Source organism: Branchiostoma lanceolatum, chromosome 7, assembly GCF_035083965.1.
Source record: "Branchiostoma lanceolatum isolate klBraLanc5 chromosome 7, klBraLanc5.hap2, whole genome shotgun sequence".
NCBI lineage: Eukaryota > Metazoa > Chordata > Leptocardii > Amphioxiformes > Branchiostomatidae > Branchiostoma > Branchiostoma lanceolatum.
The window spans coordinates 21,444,979-21,459,640 of NC_089728.1; the positions used below are offsets into that span (position 1 = coordinate 21,444,979).

At 38.3% G+C, this 14,662-nt stretch overlaps 1 protein-coding gene across 2 annotated transcripts in view; it reads left to right on the forward strand.

Moving 5' to 3' along the window:
* LOC136438144 (adenylate cyclase type 2-like) overlaps window positions 1-14,662 on the forward strand; it is a 109,702-nt gene continuing 95,040 nt past the window's right edge. Inside the window, exons 1-3 of one of the 2 annotated variants that reach the window (XM_066432868.1) lie at window positions 1-706; window positions 918-974; window positions 3,996-4,210. The gene's annotated coding sequence lies outside the window, so the exon portion shown is untranslated. Of the gene's footprint in view, window positions 707-905; window positions 975-3,995; window positions 4,211-14,662 lie in introns of those variants that run through there. The other variant, XM_066432869.1, reaches the window with a different exon arrangement.

Genomic DNA, 14,662 nt, shown 5'->3' on the forward strand with positions numbered 1-14,662 from the left:
CCCTGATAAAAGCATTTAGTAGTGCTTAGTCTACTAGTCAGTATATTAATCAAAAGCAGTTTTGCACGGAAACTTAATCTAGCAGAGAAATTGTCTTATTGTGCCGTGTTGGAAATAAATGGTTTGTAAACGTGGGAATTAAAATGCTTACACGAACACTCATCATTCTTTTCCTCGGAAGGCCGCTTAAGTTTGACTTTCCCAATAGTGAAGCAAGAAAAACACATTTAGCATGGAGAAAGTGTAATCAGGCAGTCTTAAAATGCAGCGAGGAAATGCTCCTGACACTCTTGGCACTTGTTCGTATCCTCAAGAAGCTGGTTAAGTAGCGGGTTTCGTAGATATTCCTTTGGTGGTAAAAAAAAGGGACTCTAGATTGCTTTGTTGGCACCGTACCATGTAAGATTTGATCCCAAGACTCACAGACGATATGTGCGGTACATTCAAAGTGAGTTAGAGCCGTTGTTGGCCCAACTGTTGTGTCTATGCTGGCTTGCTTGAGCCATTTGCGCTCCAAATGTTGAAGTTTGGACATGTTATGTTCTTTTAATTGAGAAATTTGTAAACTGTATAAATGGTGTGAAAGATGAAGGTTTACCCATATAAGATTTAAGAAACAAGAAGGCCTTGTAGTTGCGTATACGTCAACAGAGATTATTTTTCTGTCCTCCTAGCTTGCTGTTGTATGCGCCACTGGAATCTATGTGTAAGTATAAATCTCCTAGTACCTAACGATAAGTGACTAATTCCTTTTGCCAATCATGCATCTACTTAATACATGTACAACTTGTTTTGGTTAAGGCTTGGGTGGTCAGCAGCAGATTGAGAATTGTTTGACATTTTGACTTTTGTACACATAAACAGATGACACAGTCATTGCAAATCTTGTCTTCAAATCTGCTGTATGCCTTCTTAAGGTTGAAGCTGCTGGTTCCTGTGTCTTCTGCAGACTACACCGAGTCTTAGAACTGCAGGTAAGAATTTGGCACTTTGTGGCCTCTTTCTACTCGTAATAGTCCTGCTGAGCCCAACAATAGCTATTGTCGGTTTGCACATGCTTGTTCTGTATGCTAGCTCAGACAATTGTCGGGTTGAGGGTGTCTAGAATGTGTACGTTGCACCCGGGCAGTTGTTGTAAAAGCAAAGTAACTAAAAATGAGCAATATCAAACTACATGTGTTAAAGTACCCTTTGTTTCAAAGGTGTCTGGGCACTTCAACAGTGGGGGTATATTTTTGCTCTGGAAATCCAGCAGGACAAGGGTTAAAATGTTATCACCTGTAAATTATGATGATAATTTTCAAAATTTCTCCTCTCAATAGTCAGAATGAAACTTGTTATAAAACACAGTAGGGGACTCTTTATTAGAATTATCAGCTTCAAGCCATGACACCTTTGTAGAAGCACTTCTAATCTAACCCTTGTGAGATGGGGAGCAACATACATGTATGTACTTTAAATTTGTATATACATGTATGATAAATCGGATAGATTGATTGAGGTTGCAGAACACCTGAGATTTCTATAGTTAAGGGCCACAAGGTGACTGGCTTCAACGCAGTAAAAATTATAGTGCGGTGTACTTGAGAAATACGAAAAACGAAATTCAATATGTTTGAGTTTAGGGTACAACCTACAAAAAACTCAAAAAATTCGTGTATCGGCTCCTCACGCCCACTTTGAAATAGCGCTCTGCGAAAGGTCACTGAACTAAGGCGGCTCACCCCGAGAGGCGGTTGCATAAGAAGGCGCATTTATACACAAAGCGGAAAAGGTCCACCATCCAGATCCTAGTCTAAAAGCCGACATATTTCTACACCACACAGCACAGTTTACACATGGATGCCTCTCACATGCAGCTTTCTACCCAGTCTTCAAGAATTTGGGCTGCACTACATTTTGTACCCGCATCATAGACCCCGGGGGTCGCGGAGAAATACTCTGTTCTGGGACCTTGAGTGAGTGAAGAAGCAGTTAGTTATAGTTATGAATGGCAGGTCGTTCAGTGTGATTCAAAACTGTCCAAGGAAGACCACTCAGGTAAGATAAAATCTGGTCTATGCGGACAGGTGGTCGCTATAAACAGGATTCTTAAATGCTTGTATCAATGGGAAAAATCATCTACAGGGCCACCAAAAAGTAGTCACATTGGCCAGGTGGTCCTTTTGTAGAGGTGGTCACTTGTACAGGTTTGACTTTATAACCAGTTGAAGGGTTGCTATCAAGTCATATTTGGAATCTGCATTCTGGCAAAGTTAAGTATTTGACAATCAAACAACGTAGGGAAAAAGAAGTACCTGTAACAATTTGATGGTACATGTAGCTACTGTGTTCTCATTAAATTACTGGCCTACATGTATGCATGCACTTAGTTAATGTTTAATCACAAGTAAATACCAATTTTCTATTATATGGCACTCATCTTTGATATGTATACACACCAGGTCCTACATAATGGTACTTTGATATTGGCTAGAAGTACTGTAAAAATGTACTTTTTCTACATTTAGTAGTGTACTGTTTTTTAAAACAATGATGACTTTAGAAAGGTTTCTGACAAGGTTGGAGTTTGTAAGGATTATGACTTTTCAGTAAGCATTACTTTTGGATTTCATACATTCAACATTACAAGTTTCATAGTGCCAAGTTTCACAACTGAGTGATGGCCCTTTTCCTCCAAATTTCTTCAGGAAAAAAAGCTTCAAATCAAGATCAAAGCGAGTCAAATTCATACTATCCAAAGGACTTGCTTTTAGGCTACTTCACACAAATTTAAAGCCCATGAAAAATGGGTGTCTGGAATGCCGATCCATGTTGAATCTTCACATCATTTCTGGCTGTGAAGCTGGTGCCGCGGGAATTATCAAATCAAGACCCCCAGACGCTTCGGAGATCAGTGATATGGAGGCCGTTAGGACGAATGACGTCAATCGCGCTGCCAGAATTAGGTCACTGAAAATATGGGGGAAACAAATTTACAACAGTTACTGTAGAATGGAGAATGTGCCATAAACTTGTGGCAAAGTGCAGCTGCATGAAAAGTGAGGGATTGGGTCTGCAAAGGCGATGTCTGGCACATGCTGGAAATGGAGATTGAAATGTTTGCAGTTGTTTTATGTTTCGCAGTTTTCACGGTGAACTCTTCAGTACGAACTTAACACCCCCGCGGAAATGTTTGTCCACCTACCCCCTTTTTAAAGCACTGTGTGATCCTTATGTTTATTTGTACAGTATTATGAGGCACCCATAATCATGGTAAATACGTAGCTATCTTGGTTTCTGACTGGCGGTCCGTAAAACCTGACCAGTGTTTCCATTATATGACTGTAGCGCTACTATTGCTTCAAACGAGAACTTAAAACCACTGCAAACACGCCATTCTACCCATACCGCAAAGTTAAATCCCCGTAAATTTAAATGCATTTAAAGTTTTTTTTTTTTCTTTTTGGTTTTATGGTTTTTGGTTTTCAGCCATACCAATAAAAGAAATAAACTGAAATTGAAATTATTTTGATGGATTGCTCAGATTATTTTTGTGGACTCCAACAAAATTAATTTTCTTTTTAGTGAATTTGGGAGGACTGTCCGGCTATACTTCATGCTGCAGATTATTGCTGATTTTTAACCTTACCCTAGATAACAGAAGTTGTATATGAGTTATGAAATGGCTGATTGTCTCAGAAAACACATGTACATGAACTACCAAACACCTGTCTAAATTTTGAGAGAAAAAACCCCCAACATTTTGACCCTAAAAAGAGTGTACACATGTTCTGTACACTGTATTTACTACCGGTAAAACAATGAATTGTTGACAAACTCAATCAATTAATATATTCTCTTCAGAATTATTCTGTACTCTGCACTACAATATTATTAATATTATCCTCTACTTTGAACTTTTTTTTATTCTCTACATTTAACCTCTTGACTCTGTTAACCATGTATAAGACTTGAAATGGCCCATAATTAATGACCCCATGTATCCCCTCCAGGCCTGGCCCTACCACCCCACTCCTACATGTGTACAGATGACGTCAACAAGGTGTCACTTCCAGTTTCCTTGAACCCAAGGTCACGCAGATGGTCCTCAAGGAGACTCGCCTGACCAGTTTCGGGTGATCAGCTGTTCAGCTGCACGTTCACAACACAAGACAACTGTGTGTGTGCCGCCACAACAGTGGGCTCTTCTGAAGAGATCGTCTTAAAGGTTAGACAAACCTCCTTGATGTAGTCTTATATGTTTGTACAGTTTTTTTTAAATATCATACGGTATCTCTTTTTCCTGTTCCTGTTCCTCAAACGGAGTCTTCCGGTAGTGGGTGAGGTCTTTTGATTGACAGGACGCCCCTTGTTTACTCTTAATGTATGGACATGTGGGGTCACAAAATACAATTAGAAGTTATATATGAAGTTACAGTACAGTTACTCTAGCATATTGGACTGTTTTTAAAGCTGATTAGAAATTTGATACTGGTGGAAGTGAGTTAGTATCAGGGTGACTCAGTATGTTGTTTTGTGGCATGCATGTCTAAGATTGTCTTTGAAAATGACACTCCTATACAGCAGTCAGAATTGTGGTTTTCCTGTTCACTCAGATATGTATACTGTGTATCCCTAGCACTTCATTTCATTCACTTGTCTTTCTTTGTCTGATATACGTAGTGAAAGTTTGTTTCTGCCAGACTGAGTGTTATGATAAGATCTACATTGTATTATAGATTAATCATGATAACGTGACTGTGCATATCCGCAGAATACCAAAGATAGAATTCGAAACTCTTCGTTTTCTTTAATCAGTTGTTTCCTTCCTCCAGTGTTGAGTTTGAGAGTTTGTTGTTTTTATACCTCCCAGACCTGACAGTCTTCCTGCTGTAAATATGCTCTTGCCTGGCAGGCCTTTCTTGTGGTTTATTTACCAATCAGGTAGACATAATGAGAATCTAGGGCAGCAGACAGACAACATAATTGACTCACCCTTTCAGCTATGTTGTGATGACACGGGGGTAAAAGGTTTGACTCGGGTAAACCCATGGGTTCCGATCAGGGGGAAATTCCTCTACACAGTGAGGTAGGTTTTGAAGCATTGACCAGCGTTAAGTCATATTGCTAATCTTTCAATCTTTGTGAAGAAACTGTGAGAAACAATGAAATTGCTTGGAACTAAGCACAATTGAAAGAATTATCATCACGACCTAGCAAGCATTTTGATTTTGTATTATAATACAATGCCACTTTTTGTTGGTAGCGGTCTCAGTTTGCAAGAATATTACAAAGAAAAACTTCCAGGTGGCATATAGCCTGGAAGCCAGACGGTTAGGCTAGGGCCTGTGCAGGCCAGTTCCTTGGCTCCAGGGCTGACATACCCCCAACAAAACTTACCTGGGCTCAGTGCTAACTACAGGGGGTCAGGCAAAGTTTCCTCGGGGGTATATCAAGACTGGAACCAAAGGGCTGGCCTGTGCTGGCCCTGGCTGTAACCCTCTGAATTCCAGGCTATATCAGGAACAAAGAGCATAGTGTAGCCAAGGAACCCTCTTGAGTCCATTCTAAGAGTTTAGGTGACCTTGACAAGGTCACCTGTTGCTTTGGCAACAATATGGCCAGCTGGAACATAATCTTCATTAATGTCATAGTTGGCCCTACAATGTACGTTTTGTTGTATTTTTATAATTATAATGATGTGCAAAATTAATACCAGTTTTGAATTTTGTTTTGCTTTGGATGTAGAAATGTGGGAAAAATTCTACACCAAGATCTAAATATTCCAGAGAAAGTTGCCTCAGGCTTAAAGTGTAATTTGTAAAAGGAGATAGGTCAGTCTGTCTTTAAAACACATAATTTGTAACTTGAGATATGTAGTTTTAACACTGGTATTGAGTCATCATGTTTGAATGACAATGCCTTATAAGTTATCATCATTATGGTGATTTCAAAAGTTTCTGTTGTACATAACCTCCATAAGCGTTAATCCGCCGGGATACATATTATTATTAAGTCCGCCACTTTGAAATTTAACAGTGGGTTTGAGATAGTTACATGCATAATGCAGCACCTCCCAGGTATGCACAGTTTAGATATACAGGTCCTGGAGAGCATTATACTGCATGAGGGACGTTGGGTTGGAGATCTTTTTGAACCTATCTTTTCAGGGTGGCGGAATTATGTACCCAGGTTGAATTATGATATATAACGTTATAGATGTTAGACAAATAACGTGATGTCCCGCCCTTTTCTCTTTGTCTACTGGCACAGGGATAATTTCATTTTTCGACCGACAGAACGGACAATAATGATACATAATTGTGGATGGGTAAAGCAGATAATGCTGGCTTTGTGATAGGACAATAGCCTGATGTCATTGCCCTGCCCAACCCATCTAATCATAACAATGCAAAACAAAAACATAGAAATGCAAAAGAATATAGACAGAGGACTGGTGCATTAACTCTTTAATGTTTAATGGCTATTTTGATAGACAGCAATGATCAATCTAGTGTCTTAGGATATCCTGAATAACCTCTGACAGTCAATGAAATGAGGAATACTGTAAATGCAGAAATGTTCGCGCTGGTTTTATGTTCGCGGTTTTCGCGGCAACTGCTTCACTGCCAACATTTTTGTCCAACACTGTAGCAGTATGTGACTATAGCGCTGCAGTGAACTTAAAACCACCGCGAACACTCCATTTGCGCCTAAGCGTGAAATAATAACCATGCAAACTTAAATGCATTTACAGTATAATCTAGAGTGCCACACCTGAGTGAGTTTTGTATAAAAGCTGGACAGGTGTTCACCTTGTATTGTGGGATTGGATAGACTGTCATGATATTTCTGAGTTACTTTAAGAGCGTGCATAGTCCAGTGGTTTAATAGTGACCCTGCCTCTGGAACTAGAAGCCGCAAGTTCAATTCCAGCTTTGTCGCTCACCCAACATGCATGCTACAAGAAAGGGTCGCAGTCCCAAGTATGGGATGTAAAGTTGTGGTCCACTGTTTATTGTCTTTTCGAAGAGAGCTAGGAGAATTTCCCAGGTACAATTCTGACAATGGAATATTCTTATTATTTGGATACTCACATTGTGCCAAACAAACAAACAAACAAAAAACAAACAAAAAAACACATCTGCGTGATACAAATCAAGCTTTATTTAGGTTAGAATGTGATAGTTTTAAGCGGTTGTGGAACTCATGTATTATATTGTACCGTCAGCACCTTGTCTATATATATGATAGCCTCTGTCATTATCTATTGACAGTGATAATGATTTTCCTTACACTACTAATGGATACAGTGCTTTGGTTCATGTCAATGATAGTGCACTTAGGGCTTGGAATTCTAATAGGATTGTGTTATAAATTTCATATTCTCTCCACACCATTCATATCCAGGGCTCGAAATATTTTTTTTCAGTTACTTGCAAAATTTCAAGTTGGCAAAAATTTTTTACTTGCAATTTGAAAAATTAACTTGTAATATCATAGTTAGTATGTACATGTAACAGTTACTGTAACATACAAAATGCACATAGTATACTCAGCCTGACATAGCAACTTTTATAGCATTATTAGAAGACTAAACATCTAAATACAGATTTACTTAATAAATATTATGTAGCCTTTATTGTTTAGTAGTCAGAGACTAATTTCTCCTCTTACTAGCAACAGTTACTTTGTTAGCTGTGCACCTTACTTTTGACTGTGGATGCACCAGTGTAGCCTGAGTGTCATCCTGTTTCAGTTCCAGGCTCTGCCTTCACCTGAAACAGGATGGCATTCAGGCTAGCACCAGTGCACTAATAGCTTTTTTTGCAGGCTACACTAGATGTATGATGTATTACTTGTTTGAAATTTTGAAGTTATGTTTTGCTGACATTCAACACATTTATCTTATGTGGTGCACCAAATTTTTTTCTGTGCACCTCATTTTTTTGGTTGGGTGCACCAGTGCACCTATTTCCAAAAATGAATTTCGAGCCCTGATGCAATTGTTGTTCTATGGGTGGGCCCCACAGACAGAGTACTGTTATCTAATCCCTGAAGTTTGTAGTTCTCCAGGCAGAGACGTCATAGCTAAATGCTTTGTTGAATAAAAAGGAACCACTTTGACAAAATTGCAGCAAAGCGGACTCTGGTGTAACAGTTTCTTTTCTTTATGGGAACCTTGAGCTGTCAGTCTGAAAATGCACATGCCTAATTTGTCGTTAGTCTGATTTTCATTTTGTATCATTTTTTGACATGTTGTATACTATTACTTATTGATGTATTTAAATATGTATATTTGTGTTCCATTATTTGCTTCTATTGAATTGTATTAAATTTTGATATTGGTTATCTCTATGGTTTTCTCTATAATTGTATTTCATTATTATTTTTTATTGTGTACACAGACAGATATACTGTAAATGCAGAAATGTTTGCGGTTTTCACCGTTTCACCGCGAACTTAAAACCACCACGAACATTATTGTCCAATACTGTAGCAGTATGTGACTATAGCGCTGCCGCAAACTTAAAACCACTGCTAACATTCCATTTCCCCCTTAGCGCGAAATAAAAACCACACAAACTTAAATGCATTTACAGTATATAAGACAGACAGACAGATACACTAACTGTGATGAAAACATAACCAACATGGGAACTGAAGGTAAAAATGATTGTGCACAGGCCCTCCAACCTGTAGCATCAAAGTTTGGACTAGACCAGTTTCTAAAAATTCAATCCTCCTTTAGCTAAAATCATGACTGACTTGGCATTCTGAATTGCATTCATGATCAACTTTGAGTGATTACATCAGATCTTTCCAGTCAGCCAAGCTGAACATTGTAACTGTCAAGTTTTTAATGGATATTGTCAAATTTGGCTTAGTTCCAACAAGCCACCAAGTGAGAACTGGGCACTTAACAGAACAGTATCCCAGCAGGGTGCGCAACATGTGCCACTAATCATGTCTATAATATAATAATCCTGCTTCAGAAGGAAACTCTTACTAGTATTACCCAGATTGAAAAAAAAACCCAAGTTTGTGGCCGTCTCCTTCTTTGTTTGTTTATTCAGTTCGCACAAATGAAAAAAGAAAAAGAGGCAAATAAATCTACAAAATATAACAATAGTGCAAGAGGAGGGAGGAAACACGGGAGGCTTTTCTAAGCCCTCCTCCTATGAACTAACTACTCGGGAATGCCCGTCTTGAGTGGATTAAGTCTTGATATTTGGTATGTGGGTAGGTCTTGGTAAGACCTCAAAATAATTCGATTTTGGGCCCCCTAGCAGCTTTCTATGGTATTGCAGCAGAACTTCTGATTTTGATATCTTTTTTACCAAGCTTTATTAATATGATGAGTTAAACCTACCCTGGGCTATTGAATACTGCGAGCAAACATTTTTTAGGTGTTGTTCTGGAAACGTAATTGCCTGGTGTCCAACTGTGAGCTGGTCAAGCTTTCGTCCCCATTTCTAACACCTCTTGATGCTTGGCAAGAAAACTTGGTTCATGAAATACAGGTACCCTATTTGTCTAGTTCCCTGTATACTAGGTCATCTGAGGACAGACATACTTGTAGAAAGTTGTCTTATCAATTCAGACACTGCCAGCATTCGATTTATTCATATAAATGAGACCTGAGAGCTTGTAAATTTTCCTGGGCCGCTTCCAAACAGCCTGCAGATGCTTGGGACGACTTCAACACATCCTTCATCCAGGGCTTCGATAACAATCGTCTGTTGGCTAGATTTGGAAAGACTAACATTATTCAGTATCTTGAGTTCAGGCTACGCCAATGTTATTTGTTGATTCTTAGATTTTTTCAGAAAAATTTTTTTTGCAAATAGTTCGGGGTGAAGATATGGGTTTACAAGAATAAGAGGATTATTCAAGTTTCAGCTTTGTATGGCTCATTTTATGCAATGAACCCTTTTCTTTGATCTAGTACCATTTTGATAATTTCAGTAACAAAGTTACCTTTTGCTATCATGTAATATATGGATTGATATTGAGAAATAGGTTTAAATAAAGGAAAGATTATAACTTACTATAAAATGTGACCACACTTTTTAGGTATGTGCAGGCCTTTAAAATCTATTTGGGTGGCTATTGAGTTTTACAACTGCTGAACAAATATTGAAATTGTGAGTAAAAATGTGTGAATGGGAATAGTGACCCAATTTGTTTTTTTCAGAATAGGAAAGACAGGAGAGGCGATTCCAAGAAGCAAAAAAAAAAAATTGGTGTGGCCTCACAATCATCAATTATAGGAAAGCCGATACAATCATTTGCTATCAGGCCTAACCATTCAATAATGACATTGAGTGTTATCAATCTTAACACTCATATCTACTCACTAACTCTAACACTTGAAGGGTTAAACTTAAAGAAAGTACCATCTTAGACTTTATTGACTTAAAGATATTTTTGCTATAATTAGAAAAACATCACCATTTTTACTTACTTATAGACATTGTCACATACCTACATGTACATTGATACACATGTTTGTGTCCTCATTTGGTTCAACAAAATCGATTTTATGTCAGTCATATATCTGTTGGTGCTCTGAAGTTATGATCACCAGTTTCTGCCTTAAGCCCCAATCACATTTATCTTACGATACTCCTGAGGCAGGGAGAAAACACTGCCTTTCTCCAGATAGATCAGATTAAAAGGGAGACTGCTGTGACTCATACCTTTTAATCTGATCTGGAGAGCTTATGATTTAATACAATACAGTAAAAGAAACTGTGCTGCTTTCTCTGGCAGAAGGTACTAACAGTTACTGTAGCTGAAGTTTGGAAACACATACGCACACACACCCACACATGCATGCATGCATGCACACACACATATATATATATACACACACACACACACACACACGCACACATATGCATGCCCGCACACACACATGTATGCACAGACACACAAATATATACACAATCATGTATACAACCGGTGTTGTGAACAAGGTATATTTTTGGCAACGCCTAAGGGCACCTAATGGTATAGTATTGTGTGCATACTTTGCAAGAATTCTAGGAATTGTAAATGAATTTGTCCACATGAAATTGATGTTCGTTCTGGTGGTGGTGTGTGTGTTTGGTATGTCTGTATGTATGTGTGTGTGTGTGTGTGTATTTGTCCAACAAAACAAGTAATCATCAGCCCTTTTTGTTGGAAATCCCGTATGAACAGCACCACCTATCAGTGCCCTAAAGCAGGCTACAGTAAAAATTAAAACAACAAGAGCCAACGTCGCCATGGCAAATGTCTTTTTATTATTGCCAATCTTGTTGCATTTAGGGAATTTCTGTACAGTTACTGTAACAGTAGCACTCCTGGGACTGTCTAAAGTTCAGTTGAGGGCACACAACATCTACGTTGGTGGGCCACTTTGTCAACATTGTTGTACCATTAGGACATACACGGCAGATATATAAACTGTATCATCTAAATGCTACAAACTGTCCCAATCCATTAGGCCAATGGAACCCAATTACATGTTTCTTGTACTAAGTTGTATAGTAAGATATACAAATTATCAGAAATAACGGTTGATTTTACTTTATCATCGAGCCAGATTTAGATTTGAATTTACTAGATATATGGTTAACAGAAGACTTATTACTTTTAGAATTTCATGGATAACCACCGACCTTTCTCTGGAATAAACTGTTTCTAAATCCGTTTTTTTGAAAGGGTCGATTGCCCTAGTACTGACACTCTAACCTCCATTTGGCTTCAAGCCACGTGACGCATTTGGACTGTAGAAAAACTAACTTGTGGTCCCTATGGAAGATTGTCAGGCCTGCTCAAGATGGAAATAGGTTTTAATATGTCATAACAAATTATTACAACCAACTAGGGAAATGCCCCCATTGTGAGAGTCAGGAAAAGGGCACGGAGGTATTTCCTGATGGAAATTCCTGTCCCTGGAAATTAATGTTCGAGTCACTTAGTAAAAGTCACAACAGTTTGTATGTTCAGTGTCACAATGTTTTAGGGAGGAAAACTGTTAATTTGTTAGGAATCTAACTCATTTCTTGTTTTACAAGTAGTAAGTTTATTATTAGATGTTTGGCTAATTGTGGAAAATTTAAGAAGAATCCTACATATATATTAGGTACTCTAGTTGCATTTTATTATTATAAAAATAAGACATCCGTAAGACATGCATGCGTGTATTTTGTGATTTTCGAAGAAGAAATACAAATCCCGATCCCGGTAACGATGTTATTGTTTTGAGGTACGTTTCACTTCTGGTGACTTTGGCGGCAAAATTTTCGATAAAAAAGCACCCTTTGCCATTCTTAAAGCGGACTATTTGGCAGAGGACTCCTTTCTTTTAACGCTGACCCGTTAAATTCTGTGTATGCACCCATATAAACGTCATAATACGCATAATTTCGGCAGGTATATCAAAGCTCGGACGTGGAAATGCGACCTGTCTGGCCTCCACCGCCATTTGGCGCGAAAAATTTAGCAGCAGCCAATAGGAGATGCGTAACGGGATTCCGTCACGCAATATTTGCTTAGTATTACGCAATCCAACCGCGGCAGGCGTGTCGGGGCAGCGAAGGGCCCGGCAGGAAAACATTACGGTTTCCAGTTTTCGGTTGGATGTAACGCCGTATTTCACGGGGAAATACCGGGACTCGAACTTATATAATAGTTTTTCGGTCTTACACGAAAATTATAAGAAAGTAGGCTGCCCAAAATATAAGTAGGAGACGATTTTCGCCATCATCCCGCTTCTTTTCTGTTGTCCACCGGGCCGGATCAGCTTGCTATGCGTTGCCGTGAAAACTATATTTTGTGGCGTTCTTCGGATTTTATATCAAGAAATAACTATATATTGCCAGTATTGAGAGTGTTTTCTGATCACATCATTCTTGCCCAGTGTTGTGAATATGATCGCCGATTCCTCCGATGATTTGCAAATCTGTACCTCACGGCCGGCGCTATATGAACCGAGCAGGGAAGCTCAACCACCTCCTTGGTTCAACGTGCTTTATAAAGAATGAAACATGAAAAGTTCCTGCTAGAAAACGAGTTACTACACTTATTAAAGTAGTTCTAAACAATTATTTGTGGTTGGAACTGCCTTCAGGACATGTACTTGTCGGGACATTTCAACTGTGACATCGGCCCGGAGAAGGGGTGCATACTTTATTCAGGTTTTCTCATTTTACGTTTCAAAGCCGCAAATTTGCCTGGAACTTTGCCCGAATCGGGGGTGCGTACTTTAATTAGGGTGCGTACTTTAATCGAGAAAATACGTATTATATAAATAAGTAATTTTTTCTCTCTAAAGCTAATTTTTTTCTCTCTAAAAGCTACAGAGATATGAAACAACATTGATAGCTTGAATTGAAATATTGAATGCATATAAATTAGAAATCTAAGTTTAAATCGGCAATGTTATGAAAAATCAGTACCGGTAATACTTTTAGGAAGAAAAACAGTCTTTTAGAATTATTGTTTTGAAATTGTATCTTCAGTTCCTTTGCAACCATTTTATGCACAGAATTTTCCCAAATTGTGAATCACCCAGCTGGAATAATTTCTTTGTTCCATTCTATAAAGGACCTGCATACAAAACCTGGGTCAGAAGCTGGTCACACTTCCTCTAGATCTGAATAATTTGGGATGTTTCTGGGGTCGCCATGGTAATGGAGATCTCTTTCAATATTGAAATGCTTTCCGGTGAAAATTTAGGAAGTTCTAATGGTGAGAGGATGTGAAAGGGGTTTCGGCAAACACCGAAGAATATTAAAAAAGACATAATTATGGGGCCTCATATTACTGATGAACAGGAAAAAAAGGCTTTTAAGATTAGGAAATTGTTAGACTTATGAGAAAATATAAGCTTTTTATAGAAATTACAAAGCACGAAGCAGGAAATCTTGTACAATGTCATGCACTTTGTTTCCCCCATAACATCCTCTAGTTGCTAGTAGCATGACTCAGAGAGTTTACATTGGGGAAACATTTACTGTTGCTTGACTTATGATGCGGCTCTTCCTTTTAGTAGATCAGTTTCACAAGTCTCTGCAGTGGTTCCATAAACAGGTATGTTTCATACAACAGCAAAGCTACATATAAAGTGTTATTGTTTCCGACTGTGTGTCCTATTATATTGCACCATTTTTGTTTCAATAATTCAAAGTGAAGTTGTGTGTAATTTAAACCATGCATTGTCTTGATTTTACACTTCCCTTTATCAGAGATATACAATGATTTTATGCCTTGCCATGTATATTGCCATATGATTGTGTAGGAAATTGTTGGATATTTCTTTTGATAATCCTCCAAAGTTGTGTGCTAACATGTATGTGAATTTTTGTGTCCTTGAAGATATTAACACCATCTAGTCTAAATTAACAATACTGTAACTATAGCAGCAGATAGCAATGCATTGCTACATGTAGCTCACAGCTGTTACTGTAAATACAGACTGAAATGTTCGCTGTGGTTTTATGCTCATGGTTTTTGCGGTGAACTCATCGCAAACTTACAACCACTGCGTAAAGTTTTGCCCATCTAATCCTTTGTCTTAAAGGAAAGCTACACACAAAATTGAAAATCCTACTATATATACAGTGCTAGATATATACCCCAAAGTCAAATTCTTACTTGTTTCACATAAGTCCGTCATAGTTCTGGG